This window comes from Monodelphis domestica, chromosome 2 (genome assembly GCF_027887165.1).
Source record: "Monodelphis domestica isolate mMonDom1 chromosome 2, mMonDom1.pri, whole genome shotgun sequence".
In the NCBI taxonomy this organism is placed as follows: Eukaryota; Metazoa; Chordata; class Mammalia; order Didelphimorphia; family Didelphidae; genus Monodelphis; species Monodelphis domestica.
Window position 1 is genome coordinate 411,592,924 of NC_077228.1, and position 18,133 is coordinate 411,611,056.

The 18,133-nt window shown below is 37.3% G+C and overlaps 1 protein-coding gene across 20 annotated transcripts in view; it reads right to left on the reverse strand.

Annotated features, from left to right (window-relative positions):
• The window catches only part of BCLAF1 (BCL2 associated transcription factor 1), a 52,660-nt gene extending 42,813 nt beyond the window's left edge, over window positions 1-9,847 (reverse strand). For 13 of the 20 annotated variants that reach the window (XR_008916681.1, XR_008916682.1, XR_008916680.1 and 10 more), the window contains exon 1: window positions 9,692-9,846. The gene's annotated coding sequence lies outside the window, so the exon portion shown is untranslated. Of the gene's footprint in view, window positions 1-8,988; window positions 9,137-9,679 lie in introns of those variants that run through there. The other 7 variants (XR_008916683.1, XM_056818851.1, XM_056818845.1 and 4 more) reach the window with 5 other exon arrangements.
• Between the last annotated feature and the right edge of the window lie 8,286 nt (window positions 9,848-18,133).

An 18,133-nucleotide genomic window follows, 5' to 3' on the forward strand; every position in this document is an offset into this window, starting at 1 on the left:
AGAGATTGCTGTTGTTAACTTGTGAAAAAATGTTTCAGTTGAGTAATGAAGATGGAAATTATAATGCAAAAGGGTTGTCAAGTGTAGGTACAGGAGAGAAATTGCTTTTTCTAAGTGTCAGCTAAGTAGGTAAGTATAAACTAAGAAGGAAAACTAACAGCCTGAAGGGATGAGACAATACTTGTAGAAGGTCTGATAAACTTTAAAATATGTGAAAGTTGATTATTGTTTTGGCTCTTTAGCTTAAACACTTAAAATTTTAAGTATTCAATAAAGTAGACATTTCCCCAGTCAATTTTTCAGTATTAATAAGATTTGAAATCTTTTTCTACTGTCTTATCTTCTCTACCTTTAGATTCTTTGTGATTCAGTCACTCAACACTTTCACTACTGTGTAGCCTCCAACATAATATAGACATCTTCAAGATACAATTGGCTTAATCCTGCTCCTTTTCCCACCCTTGTTCTCTTAAAGCCTGAGATGTTACATTCTAAATGAGGCAGCTCTACTGAAGTAGCCCTCAAAGCATTTGTTATAAACATCTGTGCAGATCTTTTCTATTTTTTCTATTGTCCTTCCATTTCCATATCCTTATATCTCTAACACATCCTTTATTTATAATACTTCAAGTCTTTAAAATTATTCAAAAATCATCTCCTTTCTAATCCAGCCTCCACTCATTTGTCTGAAAAAAAAAATCTTCCTAAACACATTTCTGATGTCATTCCCCTACAAGAATCTTCAATGGCTTCTCATTGCTTGAAAGATAAAACACAAGGAAGATAATACCTTTTACTTGGCATTTAAAACCCTTCAAAATCTATGTACCATGTAGACAATGGTTTGAAAGCAGCATGCTTCCATAGTGAAAAAAGAACTGCCAAGACCAGGCTTCAAGTATCATCTCTTTAGTACCTGGGTGACCTTAAGCAATTAACCTCTCAATACCAAATCTATAACAATTATAAGACTGGTCTAGATAGATTTTGTAATGGCTTCTAGCTCTATAGATCCATGATCCTATGGTATCACACTATAAAGGTAACTAGATATAAATCAGTGATGGCAAAGCATGCATGCCAAAAAGGGCATGCCCACCTGCAGTTAGTTTTTTGGGTTTTTGTTTGTTTTTTTACTAAAAAGCCAAAGGGACTGGGGTGGAGCACTTCCCTCTCCCTCTCCATGTGCCTCAGGACATTCCTCATTTCCCCACCTCTCTGCCCAGCAGTCAATGGAAGCTCTTCCTCCCTTGGTGAAGATGGGGCAGGAGGGGATCATATGCTGAGTGAGGATACTACACAGACAGCAGCGCTGGTGAAGGTGATTCCTGTGGTGGGGTTGGAGAGGAGCTAGGTTTGAGGGGAGTGTGGCTTACAGCATGGCATAGCTGGAGGGGAGCAGAACACTGGGGCTACTCTCCTCTCCCTCGACACATGCCCCTCTCATCATCCACTCCCTTGCCCAGCAGCCTAATGGAGCTATTCCTCTCTCCCCAGTCTGGGATAAGGGGAGGGGGGAGGAGAGAGTGTGGCAGGTAGGCACAACACTCAGTTGGGGGGGGGAGGGGCAGAGCCCAGCATTCCCATCTGGAAAAGGTTCACCATCACTGGTATAGACCAATAAGTTATACCATTTACCAATATTAATATGTGACCTGGACATAAAAAGATTTCATAAGCAAATTGAAAAAAAAAAAGGAACATATGTACTAACTATCAATTTATGGTGAGGAGAGAATTTATGAATAAACAAAACATAAAATTGTGAGATATAAAATGGATAGTTTTGATTAAATTAAATTTAAATGGTTTTCTATAAATAAAATCAATGTAACCAAGATTAGAAGGAAAGCAGAAAATTGGGGCAAAAATTTTATAGACATCTCTTGGTTAAAGGTCTCATATCTCAACTATATAAGAACATTATCAAATTTATAAGAATATGGGCCATTCCTCAATTGGTCAAAATATATAACATACTTTTTGGATGTAGAAATCAAAGACATATATAATTATATGAAAAAATACTACAAATCATTACTGATTGGAGAAATGCAAATCAAAACAATTCTGAGATCATTCTACAACCTATCAGATTGGCTGAAACAATAAAAAGGCAAAAATGACAAATGTTGAAAAGGAATGTGGAAAAATGGAAATATCAATGCAGTTAGTGTGTGAACTGATCCAATCATTTGGATACAATCTGAAATTATGCCCAGAGGTATAAGATTGCATATACCCTGTGGTGACCAAAAACTGGAAAACGAGGGGATGCCCTTCAATTGGGGAATGGCTGAGCAAATTGTGGTATATGTTGGTGATGGAATAATATTGTGCTAAAAGGAATAATAAAGTGGAGGAGTTCCATGGAGACTGGAACAACCTCCAGGAATTGATGCAGAGCGAGAGGAGCAGAACCAGGAGAACATTGTACACAGAGACTAATACACTGTGGTATAATTGAACGTAATGGACTTCTCCATTAGTGGCGGTGTAATGTCCCTGAACAATTTGCAGGGATCTAGGTGAAAAAAACACCATTCATAAGCAGAGGATAAACTGGGAGTAGAAACACCGAGGAAAAGCAACTGCCTGAATACAGCGGTTGAGGGGACATGACAGAGGAGAGACTCTAAATGAACACTCTAATGCAAATATTATCAACATAGCAATGGGTTCAAATAAAGAAAACATGTAATGCCCAGTGGATTTACGCGTCGGCTATGGGGGGTGGGGAGGAGGAAAAGAAAATGATCTATGTCTTTAATGAATAATGCTTGGAAATGATCAAATAAAATATTTTTTAAATATTTTTTAAAAATAAAAATATTTTTTTAAAAAAAGTTGCATATACCCTTTACACTCAGCAATATGACTATTGAGTCTATTTCTCAAGGAGATCAGAAGAAAAGGAAGAGAATCTTTATGTTCTGAAATATTTATAGCAGCTCTTTTTGAAGTTGCAAAGAACCTGAAATTAATGGAATGTCCCCTCCCAAAAAAGACAGTGTCTTTTCATTTTTGGAACTCATTTGGAACACAACATTCACCAAACATTTGCGAACAGCTATTATGTACCCAGCCCAGAAAGCTTAGCGTGGAAAGAATAGACAGGAGTCAGGAAATGTAGATTCCAGTTCCAGCTTTGTTATTTACTAGTTATATATCTTTCAGCAAATCACTTTTCTCCAAACCTCTTATGTAACAAATGGAAAAAATGCTTTATTCACTTCACAAAAAAATATTATGAATGAAGTATTTTGCAAAACTGTTCCTCAAAATAAGAAATATTATAAAGGAATGAGAGTTTTTTCCTTCTTCAAGATAGCCTTAATGATGAAACATGCTATCCACCTCTAGATAGAGCTAGACTCAAAAGTACAGAGTGAAATATATATTTTCTTTTTTTTGAGGGGGGGGTTGGCAGGGAGAAATATGATTAATGAAAGGTTTTGCATGACTATACAAATTTATAATGAACTTGTTTTTTTCTTACCTTCCTATGGGGGAGAGGAGTGAATTTGAAAGTGAAAATAAAATTGAATTAAACAATTGGGGCCCCAAGTTGTCATAAAAATAAACTACATTTCATAAGGAGATAAAAATGTATATATGTTTTAAGTTATATCCTCCAGTAGACTATAAACTCATTGAGGACAGTAATTCTTTATCCTTTGTCTTGAAATTCCAAGCACTAACAAAGTGCCTTACACATAACAAGACAACAAATGCTTACTTAAGACACAAAATGAATGAAAACTGCTGTCACAAATGACCAAAACATTATTTATAAAGTCAACATGTCTAGCTCCTTTCTATTAGAGCTGCATCAGTTTAGAAGTTACTAAATATGATCCTCCAAATGAACAACAACAGCAATCTAGGCACTGTCTCATGTTCTATTTCCAGAGAAAAACATGGGTTTGTAATGGTTAGAAATACTAAATAGAGCACAGATGGAGCCCCCCCCCCCTTAAAATAAAGTTTTCCATATATCTAGACCAATCTCCTTCACATTTAAAACTAAAAATGGTGTAAAGTAGAACAGGAAAGTGAAAATAGATGTGCAGAATTGATACAAATCACATTGAAACCATACTCTGAAGGCCTAGGATGGTGAACAAATGGCTCACTAGACTGGGGAATAAAATAAGATTATTGGGCAGCAACATAGCACAGAAGATAGAGTGCCAGATCTGAAGTTAGGAGGATCTGGGTTCAAATTTGGCCTCAAATACTGCATAACTGTGGGACCTTGGGCGAGTCAATTCGACTGTCTTGCCCTTGTTGCTTTTCTTAAAATTGATACTAAGAAAGAAGGGAAGGGTTTAAAAACAACACAATTACTTAAACACTGGACATTTTTTTCTGATTACACTCATATACTCCTCTTAAATGTTCATGCCAAGAATTCCAGGAAATATATATGTATATATAGTCATATATATGACCAGATTTGACATACAATGACCAACCTAAAGTTTAACAAAAAGACCTAGGTAATGTTCAATTAATAAGTACAAAATGCCAAAATATTTCCATTTACCAAATCACAACTATTACCAATAAATTGCATTTTGTTCAGTTTCAAGTTTACTTAAAAAAAAAAAACCTATGTTAGATAATATGGCTAATGCAAGCAATTCTTCTCCCCCTTAAAGTCAATGGCTGGAGGAGGGAGAGTAAAAAGTAAATAGAATTAAAGATTTAGAACTGGAGAAGATCTAAGAGGTGGCCTTATCCAACCTCATTTTACAGGTGAAAAAAATAGCTATAGAAAGGTTCAGTAACTAGCCCTAAGGTCACATATGATGGAGGAGCTAAGATTTGAATCCTGTTCAAATCCAGGGTTCTTTCCATTGTACAAGGAAATATTTCAACACTCGGGCAAAAGGTTCTCACATGAAAAGCTCTTAAACACAAATCTTTATTGAATTATTACTTTAACAGGAATTTCTATCTTTTATTCCCATGGCATATCTTATATCTTCTAAGATAACATGAATTAAGCAAAAGACATTAGTAATGTGTAAAAACAAAACCAAAAAAAATCCTTTTTAAGCAAGAATAGGCAGGGAAATCCTCCTAAATTGATCAGTTAGGATCATCTAATTTAATATTAATATGCTCATTTCAACAAATAGTAATTGTTTTCTTTTCTGTTAATTCTGTACAAAAGCATACCTTGTTTCAAAAAGAAATTATAAAATTTGGGAATTCAATGGGAGAATGGAACAGAACGAGAATGAGGCATTTATTTATGTGTCCTAATCAAAATACGGGAAATTTGAATGGTCTACACACCAAAAACTTTAAGCTTTCACTTAATTGATACACTAACACTTTGCTTAGAAATATCCATATTCCATAAAGAACACAATATTCTAACTTTAAAAATGAGCATAGAAATAACTGTCACTCCATCATACTTTGCCATACAGTGCTCATAGCAGCTCCCTAATTCTAGTCCAATTCCTTCATCTTAAAAGAAAAAACAGGCCTAGAGATAGGTTACTTGCCAAATTTATGTATCTAGCTAGCAGTCTAGCTATGTTACCTTAGCTATGCACATATGTAGGTACATACAGAATAAAAGCATTCATGGCTCCTGCCAACACTGGAAGGCCCTGTTAAGAATCATGCCACCTTTAATATCAAAAACTACTCAATGGGGGGAAGCTGGGTGGTTCAGTGGATTGAGTCAGGCCCAGAGATGGGAGACCCTGGGTTTAAATCTGACCTTATACTTCCTAGCTGTGAGACCCTGGGCAAGTCCCTTAACCCCCATTGCCTAGCCCTTACCACTCTTCTGCCTTAGAACCAATACCCTATATTGATGTCTAAAGATGAAAGAGTAAGGGTCTTTTTTTTCCTTTTTTTTTTAACCCTAACCTTCCATCTTGGCTCCAAGGCAGAATAGTGGTAAGACCCCCTAGGCAATGGGGGTCAAGTGACTTGCCCAGGGTCACACAGCTGGGAAGTGTCTGAGGCCAGATTTAAACCTAGGACCTGTCTCTAGACCTGGCTCTCAATCCACTGAGCCACCCAGCTGCCCACAAGGGTAAGGGTCTTAAAAATAAAAAAATAAACAAACAAATTAAATAAACTACAATACATTTTTATTCAAAATGAACCATTTTTTCTAATTCTTCTTTGCAAAGTGGACCCCACCCCACAATATGGAATAGCCTTAGTTATACTTTGATATATAAGTTTAATCACAATTCTTTAGCTCCTATGGTGTCTGATATCACTTATTCAAAGGATAAAAAATTCGAAGTAGGAATCAAGAATTCTAATGTGGGCTCTACCTTCAACTAGTTTTCTGACCTTAAACAAGTTCAAGCCCCTCTGGGTTCCATTTCATCTATGAAATGAGAAGACTGGTTGTTTATTCCATGATCCTGTGGAGCTGTACTGAAGTTGTATTTGTCTGTCTCAATCTACTGTATGTCTTAAAAATATTTATATACAACAATATATTTATACAAAAAATCTACAGCAGTGAATTTAAACAGTAAGTTAATTGAACCTGAACAAGAAAGAAATAAGTATATTTATCTTAACTAGCCTGGCTTAGATAGGCATCTAGTATTAAGTCAGAGTATTTACATCAAATCTTAAAACATGTAATCGTCATTGAACACAGTAATTGTACCACAATCTACCCTAAGTAAACTTTTGTCTTCCCAATCAATTATGTTCGTGTTTTTCTATAACTGTAACTTTAAAATAATCTGCAGCACTACTAAGCAAAAGCAACTGCAGAGATCCACTTAGGGGTGGAGAAAAGAGAATAATGGTTTGAGGGGAAAAGGCTTCCAACCACTTGAGGCTTTTCAGGAAATGATTCAAAAGGCCCTTTTAGTCACTGTCTGACCCTAATCTGAAATTAGCAACATGTTTCCTTTTCTTGAAAGTTGAAAAATTCAGCAGCCTACTAAACCTAAATCAACTCTATTGAGTACACAGTTAAGTGACAGTCATTTTGCTTATGCAACGACATGCCCTACAATTAGGAAGGGCAGTTTCAGACCTCCAGTGTTTGTTTCTCATTACTTCCTTAGTTACTAAAACTGCAGTAACAAGGTAGAACAATGGCATGAATTATTTCCAATGGAGAAAAATCTGATGGTCAAATTTCAGTTAACCTATTTTTACCCCAAAGTATACTGTATTATACTTTTTTTAAAATGCTTTCATCCCTCTAACAGAGGCTTTGAATATTCCAATAGTAAGGTTTTCACAAGAGCCACCTACATTAATCTGTTCTCCCTTTGTGAACAGTAAGAATTTTTCTAATGAGATTGGAGGAGGGAAAAAAAGATGGAAACAATACAGCATGCTGAAAATTAAGGAAGCCATGATCTCATGCCATAGTTTAATTAAAAAACTGTAACTACTTTGTGTGTTAATACTTGGCAAAAGTCCAAAAAAGAATAAAACAACATAGAAAACTGCATAAGATACATTGAAGCAGCAACAGAAATAACACTCAAGTCTATACTTGGGGGCAATTAGGTGGCCCAGTGGATAGAGTGCCAAGTCTGGAGTCTAGAAAACCTAAATTCAAAAAAACCGATAGTAGTTGTGTGACTCTGAGCAAGTCACTTGTCAAGTCACTTCACCCTACCTTTCCAGTCTTCTTATACCTTACTTATAAAGATGTATTCTGTGATCTGAATTACTAGACAGTTATATTAAATGTTCTACCTGTTCTTTTCTATTTTTAGACCCATTTGTTTCCATCTTTACTAATCTCCTCCCCCACAATTAATTTATCTTAGACACCAACTGAAGCCCTATTCTAATGTTTCATTCCAGTTTTATCCCAGAGATAACACTAGCTATGAAAATGGACCAGAAGGAAGCAGTTGGGTGTCTAGTGAACTGAGAGCCAGGCCTGAAGATGAGAGGTCATGGGTTCAAATATGATCTCAGATGTCTTTAGCTTCATGACCCTGAGAAAGTCACTTAATCCCCATTGCCTAGTCTCTACCACCCAACATTGATTCCAAGACAAAGGTAAGGGTTTTATAAAAGAAAGGGGAAAAAATGGGCCTTAAGTTCTGATGGATCTCAACAAGCTTAAGTTTTTGGGCTACTATCCCCAGGACCAGCTCAATTCAGGGAGACATTCATTCAACTCCTTTTAAGCAACTAAAAGGCAAAATACCACTACAGGACGGTGAAGGGTAAGGGAGAAGAAACAAAGAATAGATAATGCTGTTTACAATCTAAATTTGACCTAAAGGACGATTCCTTAAATTAGCTACAAAGACAGTCAGTTGTTTCAAAGTCAACTTTAGAACTGAAATCATTAAAGGATTCTGAACCAACAATTCAGTATCTAACCCAAGAATTAAACTAAAAAAATAGGATTTAACACATGCTTAATTTTGATTGGGCAAATCTGGGGCTATGAAGGACTAAATAGCTGTTACATGCCTTTGTCATTTTAAACTTGAGACTCAATTTCCTTGACTGTCTCTTCTATTTCAGTGAGGCTCCAACTCTAAATCTACAAGCCGTTAGTCTCAAGATTTGTAATGAAGTCAGTTTTCACACCATCAAATCTATAAGAACTTGACAAGTTAATTTAATACAGTGACATAAACCCAAAAGTCACTAATCACAATTTACCAAACCTCCACCCACCACGCCTCATTCCAAAAGAAAAAGGCCACCACTAGGTCTACCACAGTTGAAATATCTGAGGGGGATGCCTTCTCGCCTGAACAAGCCATAAGTAGCTCCGCAAACACTAAAGAACGCATCTCTTCATGCCCAGATATGACACATTAAATGAAGACCTCGGCTCAGATACAAGAAACCCCAATCCGAGCCTACCTCCCAGGGGCCATAGCCAGGGACGAAAAGGAATCCAGATCTAATGAACTCCTCCTTGTCAACGGGATTGCAAGGACGAGAATTCCTACCTCTAAGCTGAGCCAGGCTACAGCAAGGTGGCTGGGCCTCACTTACCAGTACCAGATTATAGTCACAGCACAGCAGCAGTTAACAGAGAAAAGACTGCCCAGGCCCAGAGTGGGAAAAGGGCAAGAGAAAAGAAATTGGGTTTACATTCACTACGTTCACCACCTCTCCTCGGCTACCTGAACAACAGCGGGTAGAACAGCTCCCCGCGGGTGCTGGGAAGGGAGGGCCGCGGGGAGAATCTTGGCCAATAAGAGCCCGACACAAGTAGCCAGACCGGCGTCAGCGGGAGCCGTAGGCGGAGGAAGAAAGACAAGGGGGGCGCGTGCGCGAGCCGAAGCTGGGAAGCAAAAAAGAGGGGGGAGTAAGAGGCGGCAGGGAGCGCGCGGGGGAGGGGGGGCAGGGAGCGCGCGGGGGAGGGGGGGCGGGGAGCTGGGGCCTGTGGAGCCCCACAGGCGGGAGACGAAAGCGGACATGCGCGCGGAACAGTGGCAGGGTTTCGAAGCAAATCCACGGACGCGCGCTCCCGTCTCCTCCCTTTCTCGCCACCCCACCCCTCACGGCCGCGGCCTCTTAGGGGCCCAGCAGCGCCTCGAGGGCCTGTGACTCGGGCCCTAAAACGCACAAATAACGGCACGACGTTACCCCGATATTCCTTACATCGTCATCCCGACTATTCCTCCCAAGACCACCTGATCCCTTGGGTCTCTATACATCTACTCCATCCTCTCATGCTCACATCAATCCTCACCTGACCGGCCAAACGCGGATTTCAGCACTTATCTCCGCAGTAGCTGCACAGCGGCCATTTCCCCCTCTCACAAACAGGAGAAGAACCATAGAGGTATTCTCGACGCGCTAGATCGATGGCGTCACTTCCGCTTGGTGGGCGGGGCGTTGGGTCGCCATCACACATTTGGGCAAATTCATGCAGATAATTCTCAACACCTTGCCTTCTACAAAGATGGTGGCAATAGGCTTTCCGGCCCGTCACGGGAGTGGCTTTGTGATTGGGTTACGGGGCTGAATTCCCGCCCTTGTTCTGGCTTGGGAATCAAGGAAAGCCGATGGGTAGTGGCGTCGCTCTGTGGTGAGGCTGTTACTCACTTCAACCCGTGTATTGTGGCGGATCTTACCTTTGCGCAATAAAACAACAACAAAAATAACGAAATTTGCCATCTACTTAAACTATTGTTTTTGACATCTTACTGACCACGCCCTTGACCCTATTAATTATGTTGATGCCTCTAGAACAATTCCACACGAATATGCGCGCACACAACACGCAGGCGCGATAAGAGCTAGAAAGATTGCTGTGTCATTGCCATTCGTTCTGTTAGCCCATAGGAAAGCAATATCTGATGCCATTTGTACAGCCGTCTAATGATGTTCCTTTCCCTGGCACCCTTAAACTGAGCTGACTCAAAGAAAAAATTGGCAGAAAAATTCAGAATTGGAGCCTAGACACTTTATATCTTATTTGTATATAATAATTTGAATGCTGTTTGCCCTTTTAGAATGTAATCTCATCAATGAATTGGGCATGGAAATTAAAAAACCAGAAAGAGAACAAATTTAAAATCCCCAGGTAAAAACCAAATTAGAAATCCTAAAAATTAAAGGAGAAATTAATAAAATCGAAAATGAAAGAACTATTGAATTAATAAATAAGACTGGAAGCTAGTTCTTTGAGAAAAAAAAACATACAGTACTGGTTAATCTAATTTAAAAAAGGAAAGAAGAAAACCAAATTAAAAGTATCAAAGATGAAAAGGGTGACCTCACCTCCAATGAAGAGGAAATTATGGCAATCATTAAAAACTAATTTGCCCAATCATATAGCAATAAATATGGCAATCTAGGTGATAGAGTTGATTATTTACAAAAATATAAATTGCCTAGATTAAAAGAAGAATTCTTAAATAACCCCATATCAGAAAAAAGAAATTGAACAAGCCATCTAGAACTCTCTAAGAAAAAATCCCCACCAGATGGACCAACAAGTGAATTCTCCCAAACATTTAAAGAACAACTAATCCCAATATTATACAAACTATTCAACAAAATAAGCAAAGAAAGAGTTCTACCAAATTCCTTTTATGACACAAATATGGTACTGATTCCAAAACCAGGCAGGTCAAAAACAGAGAAAGAAAACTATAGACCAATCTCCTTAATGAAAAAAGATGCAAAAAAATTAAACAGAATACTAGCAAAAAGACTCCAGCAAGTGATCACAAGGATTATTCAATATGATCAGGTGAGATTTATACCAGGAATGCAAGGATGGTTCAATATTAGGAAAACCACCCACATAACTGATCACAGCAACAACCAAACCAATGGAAATCACATGATTATCTCAATAGATTCAAAAAAGCTTTTGACAAAATATAAAGCCCATTCCTATTGAAAACACTAGAAAGTATAGGAATAGAAGGGCCTTTCCTAAAAATAATGAATATATATTTAAAACCATTAGCAAACATCATCTGCAATGGATAAATTAGAAGCCTTCCCAAAAAGATCAGGAGTGAAACAAGGCCGCCTATTATCTCCTCTATTATTTAATATTGTACTAGAAACACTAGCAATAGCAATCAGAGAAGAAAAAGAAATTGAAGGTATTAAAATAGGCAAGGAGACTAAACTATCACTCTTTGCAGATGATAAATTGGTCTACTTAATCCTAGAGAATCAACTAAAAAGCTAGTGGAAATAATCAAAATTTAAGAAAATTTGTAGGATACAAATAAATCCAAATAAATCATCAGCATTTCTATATATTTCCAACACATCTCAGCAGCAAGAGTTAGAAAGAGAAATTCCATTTAAAATCACTCTAGATAATATAAAATATTTAGGAATCTATTTGCCAAGATAAACATAGGAACTATATAAATACAACTACAAAACACTCTCCACACAATTAAAACTAGATCTAAACAATTGGAAAAACAGTAGTTGCTAATGGGTAGGACAAGCTAACATAATAAAAGTGACCATCTTACCCAAATTAATTTACTTATTGTGAAGATTCGATTTAGCTGTTTCTTGATTTTAACAATGAAGATACTTAGTCCAACAAAATCAGGGGGATGGTGAACCTTAAATTACTCCACCCTACTTAGATCATACTTTAGGGGAAGATAAAGTTGTAATCTCCTGATTGAACAACGAAGGTACTTAACTCTTACCTTATAGTAAAGCTAGAACATTAAGTTCAGTCTGTTTTAAGATCTTAATACAAAAAGATGTTAAGTAACTATAAAGGTTAAATTAATCATAAAAAGGTCAAGTAACTAACAAAAGGTGAACTTAACAAAGAAGTGTTAAGTAACTCTAAAGATATAATCTAATCAAAGGAGATGAGAACTAAAGAGGATTTAGAGGAGGGGACACAAGAGTGAAAGGTCTATATATTGGCTCATTACCATAAATTCCCAGACTGACTTAGGTATTTTATTTGGTATTTTGCCCAGCAACCAATTAAATCTAGATTTTAAGTCACAACCCTAAAATTATCATGACGTTATTTAGTGACATACCTATCAAACTACCAAGAAATTTTTTTACTGAATTAGAAAAAATTTTAGCAAAGTTCATTTGTAAGAACAAAAAGATCAAGAGTATCAAGGGAAATACTGGGGGGGAAATGTGATGAATGGGGGCCTAGTAGTTCAAGATTTTAATCTGTACTATAAAGTAGTGGTCATCAAAACAATATGGTACTGGCTAAGAGACAGAAGGGGGGGAACAGTGGAATAGACTTGGGGGAAGTGACTTCAGCAAGAAAGTCTATGATAAGCCCAAAGATCCCAGCTTTGGGAACAAAAACCTACTATTTGACAAACACTGCAGGGAAAACTGGAAAACAGTATGGGAGAGATTAGTTTTAGATCAACATCTCACACTCTACACCAAGATAAATTCAGGATGGGTGAATGACTTGAACATAAAGAAGGAAACTATAAGTAAATTAGGTGAACATAGAATAGTTTACCTGTCAGATCTATGGGAAAAAGAAAGATTTTTAAGACCAAGGAAGAGATAGAGAATATTACAAAATATAAAATGAATAATTTTAATTACATTAAATTAAAAAGGTTTTATACAAACAAAACCAATACAACCAAAATTAGAAGGAAAGCAACAAATTGGGAAAAAATCTTTATAATAAAAACCTCTGACAGAGGTCTAATTACTCAGATTTATAAGGAGCTAAATCAATTATACAAAAAAATCAAGCCACTCCCCAATTGATAGATGGGCAAGGGACATGAATAGGCAATTTTCAGATAAAGAAATCAAAACTATCAATAAGCACATAAAAAGGTGTTCTAAATCTCTTATAATCAGAGAAATTCAAATCAAAACAACTCTGAGGTACCACCTCACACCTAGCAGATTGGCTAATATGACAGCAAAGGAAAGTAATGAATGTTAGAGGGGATGTGGCAAAATTGGGACATTAATACACTGCTGATGGAGTTGTGAATTGATCCAACCATTTTGGAGGGCAATTTGGAACTATGCGCAAAGAGCACTAAAAGACTGCCTGCCCTTTGATCCAGCCATACCACTGCTGGGCTTGTACCCCAAAGAGATCCTAATGAAAAAGACTTGTACAAGAATATTTATAGCCACGATCTTTGTGGTGGCAAAAAAAATTTGGAAAATGAGGGGATGCCCTTCCATTGAAGAATGGCTGAATAAATTGTGTTATCTGTTGGTAATGGAATAATATTATGCTAAAAGGAATCATGAACTGGAGGAATTCCATGTGAACTGGAACTAACTCCAGGAATTGATGCAGAGAGAAAGGAGCAGAACCAGGAGAACAATGTACACAGAGGCTGATACACTGTGAAACAATCAAATATAATAGACTTCTCTACTAGTCGCAATACAGTGATCCAGAACAATTCTGAGGGACTTATGAGAAAGAACACTATCCACATTCAGAGGAAAAACTGTGGGAATAGAAACACAGCTGAAAAACATTTGCTTGATCACATGAGTCAATGGGGATATGATTGGGGATATAGACTCTAAATGATCACCCTAGTGCAAATAACAATAATATGGAAATAGGTCTTGATCAATGACATATATAAAACCCAGTGGAATTGCATGTCGGCTACAGGTAGGGGGTGAGAGGAGGGGAGGGAAAGAACATGATTCATGTAACAATGGGAAAATATTCCAAATTAAATAAATAAATAAATAAACTTAAATTCTTTAAAAAAAAAAAAGAATGTGATCTCATACACACACACACCTCTTTTTGGTTTGAGTTGTTCTTAACTGGTGATTTCACAGGTGAAGAGAACTGAAAAGTGAAAAGGAAATTCCCTCAAAAGATGAAGATCTGCAACTATTTCGTGTACCATTCCAGCTTTGATGATGAGTCTGATATTTGGATTCCATCTGACTACACCTAAACTCAATCTTAGTTTCAGTAATAGCTGAATACACTTTCTTCTCTGTAAAGACTAATCATTTTCCCTCTCTTATACCTTATTTACCTCCACTGTAAAATTGAAGAGTTAAATCTATCAGGCAACAACAAATATTTATTGATGGCTTTTGTATCTAGTACTGGGCAAAGTACTTAGGATTCAAAGTGGAAAAAAATAAAATGACCTGCCCCTCTAGGAGCTTACATTCTAAAGCAAGTATATAATTAGTATATAGAAGTATATTATTAGACATCTATGGAATACACAAAGGATAGATAAAAGGCAATCTTGGCATTTGAGTTGAATCTTGAAGGAAACAAGGGATTTTAAGAGGTGGAGGTAAGAATGAGAATTGCTGTCTAGATGAATGGTCTCCAAACATACCCCAATAAGAGACAGAAAACCCATATTTGCTGATTTGTAAATTAAATATGTGTAGTACTAGTAAATATATATATAATATATATTCCCAAAATTACATCGAAAAGAAATTTAAAAGGAATTTTTTCCTTTTAAAGGAAAAAGGAAAAAGATAAAATAGTGCTTGATCTAGAATCATAGGAGCCACTAGAATTTTACTGATCAGATTTACACCTTAGGAAAATCACTTTTGGCCAGTGGAATATGGGTTGGAATGAGGAGACACTTGAGATTGTAGGAGCCTTTTTTTTTTTAAACCCTTACCTTCCACCTTAGAATCAATACTATGTATTAGTTCCAAGGCAGAAGAGTGGTAAGGGCTAGGCAATGGGGGTCAAGTGACTTGCCCAGGGTCACACAGCTGGGAAGTGTCTGAGGCCACATTTGAACCAGTCTCTAGGTCTGGCTCTCAATCCACTGAGCTACCCAGCTGTCCCCTGTAGAAGCCTATTTAAAAAAACCTGGTGAAAAAGTGATTTGGGTATAAACTAGGGTCATGGCTATAGGAGCAGAGAAGAGTAAAGATTGGAGAGATGTTGTGGAAAAAAAAAACAACTACCTTTAGGAGCAGTTACATGTCCCAGTTGATAGCCAGACCTGCAATTGGGAGGACTTGGGTTCCACTGTCACCTCTGACATTTCCTAGCTGTGTGACTTTCGCCGAGTCACTTAACCCCATTTGCCTAGCCCTTGCCCTTCTGCCATAGAGAATTACTACAGAAAGAAAAGTTTAAAAGAAAAAAAAATGGATTTGACAACTGATTTGGAGATTTGGTGAGGGGAGTGAGAAGTCAAAGATAACAGCAAAACCTGAGTGACTAGAGAGATAATGGTGTGCCTGAGCGATTCAGGAACATTTGGAAGAGAAGTGGATTTGCAGGGAAAGATAATATAAAATCTGTAATACATACTGAAATCTGTATATACCTGTTCATCCTTTATGACTCACTCTTATCTAACACAAAATGGGGAGGAGCTCTTGCTGACCACCACAATGACCTCAAGGGGTACACCTTCCAGAAGATGGTCTGGGAGGCAGAACACAGGGATGGAGAAGGGCATTACTTGGCAATTGTTGCAGGTTAAGTTATAACTAATCAGTTATGAGATCTATACCGAGCATAGCTCTTAAAGACTGATCATGGGAGGATGGCCAAGTGGAAGATTATTAGTAAAAATAAGTGAAGGGAGTGGTAGTGTAAATGATTGAAGAAAAGCCCCAAACTGTCTCTTGCAAAAAAGGCAAAAAAATTTTGTCATTTTAATCACACACCCCTTGAGGTCAAGTCATGACCTCAGTGGTGTTGCATGTCTCATATTTAAGAAAATTATTTAAATCTCTTAAAATTGAAAACAAAGTTTAGATGGTCTCTAGGGCACTTTCCACCTCCAATAAGATACTCTGAGGGCTTGGCAAAGATTAGTTTCAAAGCAGTTCATTCTTTCCCCTCAGGTTTTCCCTCTGGTTTTTCCCCAGGACTGGAATGTTCTCCCTCCTCTGATCCAACTTCTGGGTACTGACTTCCTTTAAATTTCAACTATAATCCCACCAATAGAAAGTCTTTCCCAGTCCCTCATAATTCAAGTTCTTCCATTTCTGAGTAATTTCCCATTTATCCTGTATATAGCTTGCTTAATTTGTTGACATGATGTCTCCTCCTTTAGAGAGTACACTCCTTTCAGGCAAGGTCATGTTAGCCAATTTGATAGGTATGAGGTGATATCTCAGTCCTCTTTTGGAATCCCCAGGCATTAGGCATGATGCATAATAAATGAAGATTGATTGATTGGTTAAGCTTTTAGCCACCTCTACCCTCAACATCTGTTTGTTGTAATGATTACTACCCTACCTCCACCCCCATTAATCAGATTCCTGGAATACCAACACCTGACAGTAGTTAGTTATTAATAATAATTCAATCAAATAGGAAATTATCAATAGCCCAAGTCCCCTGCTTATCTTGCTTTAATTCTGCAAGTTCAAAATTCCTTTTCAAAAGTAATATGAAGAAATCATACCATTTCCACCTTATTTCCTTAGTGAATTTTTTCTTGTATGTGTGATATATGCCTTCTTTCATGTCATAAGGAATATGGAAATTTTAATTGCACAGAAACCTGGTTTCAAGCTGCTTATCATCTGGGGAGGGGGAAAGGAAGGAGAGAATTTGGATTGCTAATATAATATGAAAAGAATAATATAGTAAGTTAAAATTTAGAAGAGTACAATTTTTTCCCTTTCTTTAAAAAAAATCTTTTTTTTTTTTTGGTTACAGGTGGAAGCAATTTTTTTGATTCATTCTTTTTTATTTTAATTTTTAATTTCAAACATTGTTCCTTGGTTACAAAAATCATTTTATTTCCCTCCCTCCCCTCCCACACCTCTCCGATAGCCAGCATGCAGTTTGACTGTGTTGTTGATGTGTTTTTGATAAGAACAAGAACATGTGTTCTTGATCAGAAACTCTTTCCATGTTGTTGGTATTTGCAATAGGATGTTCATTTGGAGTGTATTTCCCCATTCATATCCCCTTCGACCCATGTCATTAAGCAGTAGTTTTTCTTTAGTGTTTTTACTCCCACAGATTTTCCTCTGAATGTGGATAGTATTTTTTCTCCTGTACCCCTCTGGGTTGTTCAGGGTCGATGCATTACCACCAATGGAGGAGTCCATTACCTTCTATTGTACCACAGTGCATCAGTCTCTGTGTACAATGTTCTCTTGGTTCTGCTCCTTTTGCTCTGCATCACTTCCTGGAGGTTGTTCCAGTCTCCATGGAATTCCTCCACTTTATTATTCTTTTGAGCACAATATTATTCCATCACCAACATATACCACAATTTGTTCAGCCCCATTGGAAGGACATCCCCTCATTTTCCAATTTTTTGCCACCACAAAGAGTGCAGCTATAAATATTTTTGTACATGTCTTTTTCTTTATTATCTCTTTGGGGTACAAACCCAGGATCAAAGGGCAGACAGCCTTTTTTCACAACTCCACCAGCAATGAATTAATGTCCCAATTTTGCCACACACCCTCCAGCATTCATTACTTTCCATAGCTGTCATGTTAGACAATCTGCTAGATGTGAGGTGATACCTCAGAGTTATTTTGATTTGCATCTCTCTGATTATAAGAGATTTAGAACATGTGATTGGTTTTGATTTCTTTGACTGAAAATTGCCTATTCATGTCCCTTGCCCATTTATCAATTGGAGAATGGCATGATTTTTTGTACAATTGATTTAGCTCTTTATAAATTAGAGTAATTAGACCTTTGTCAGAGTTTTTTGTTATGAAGATTGTTTCC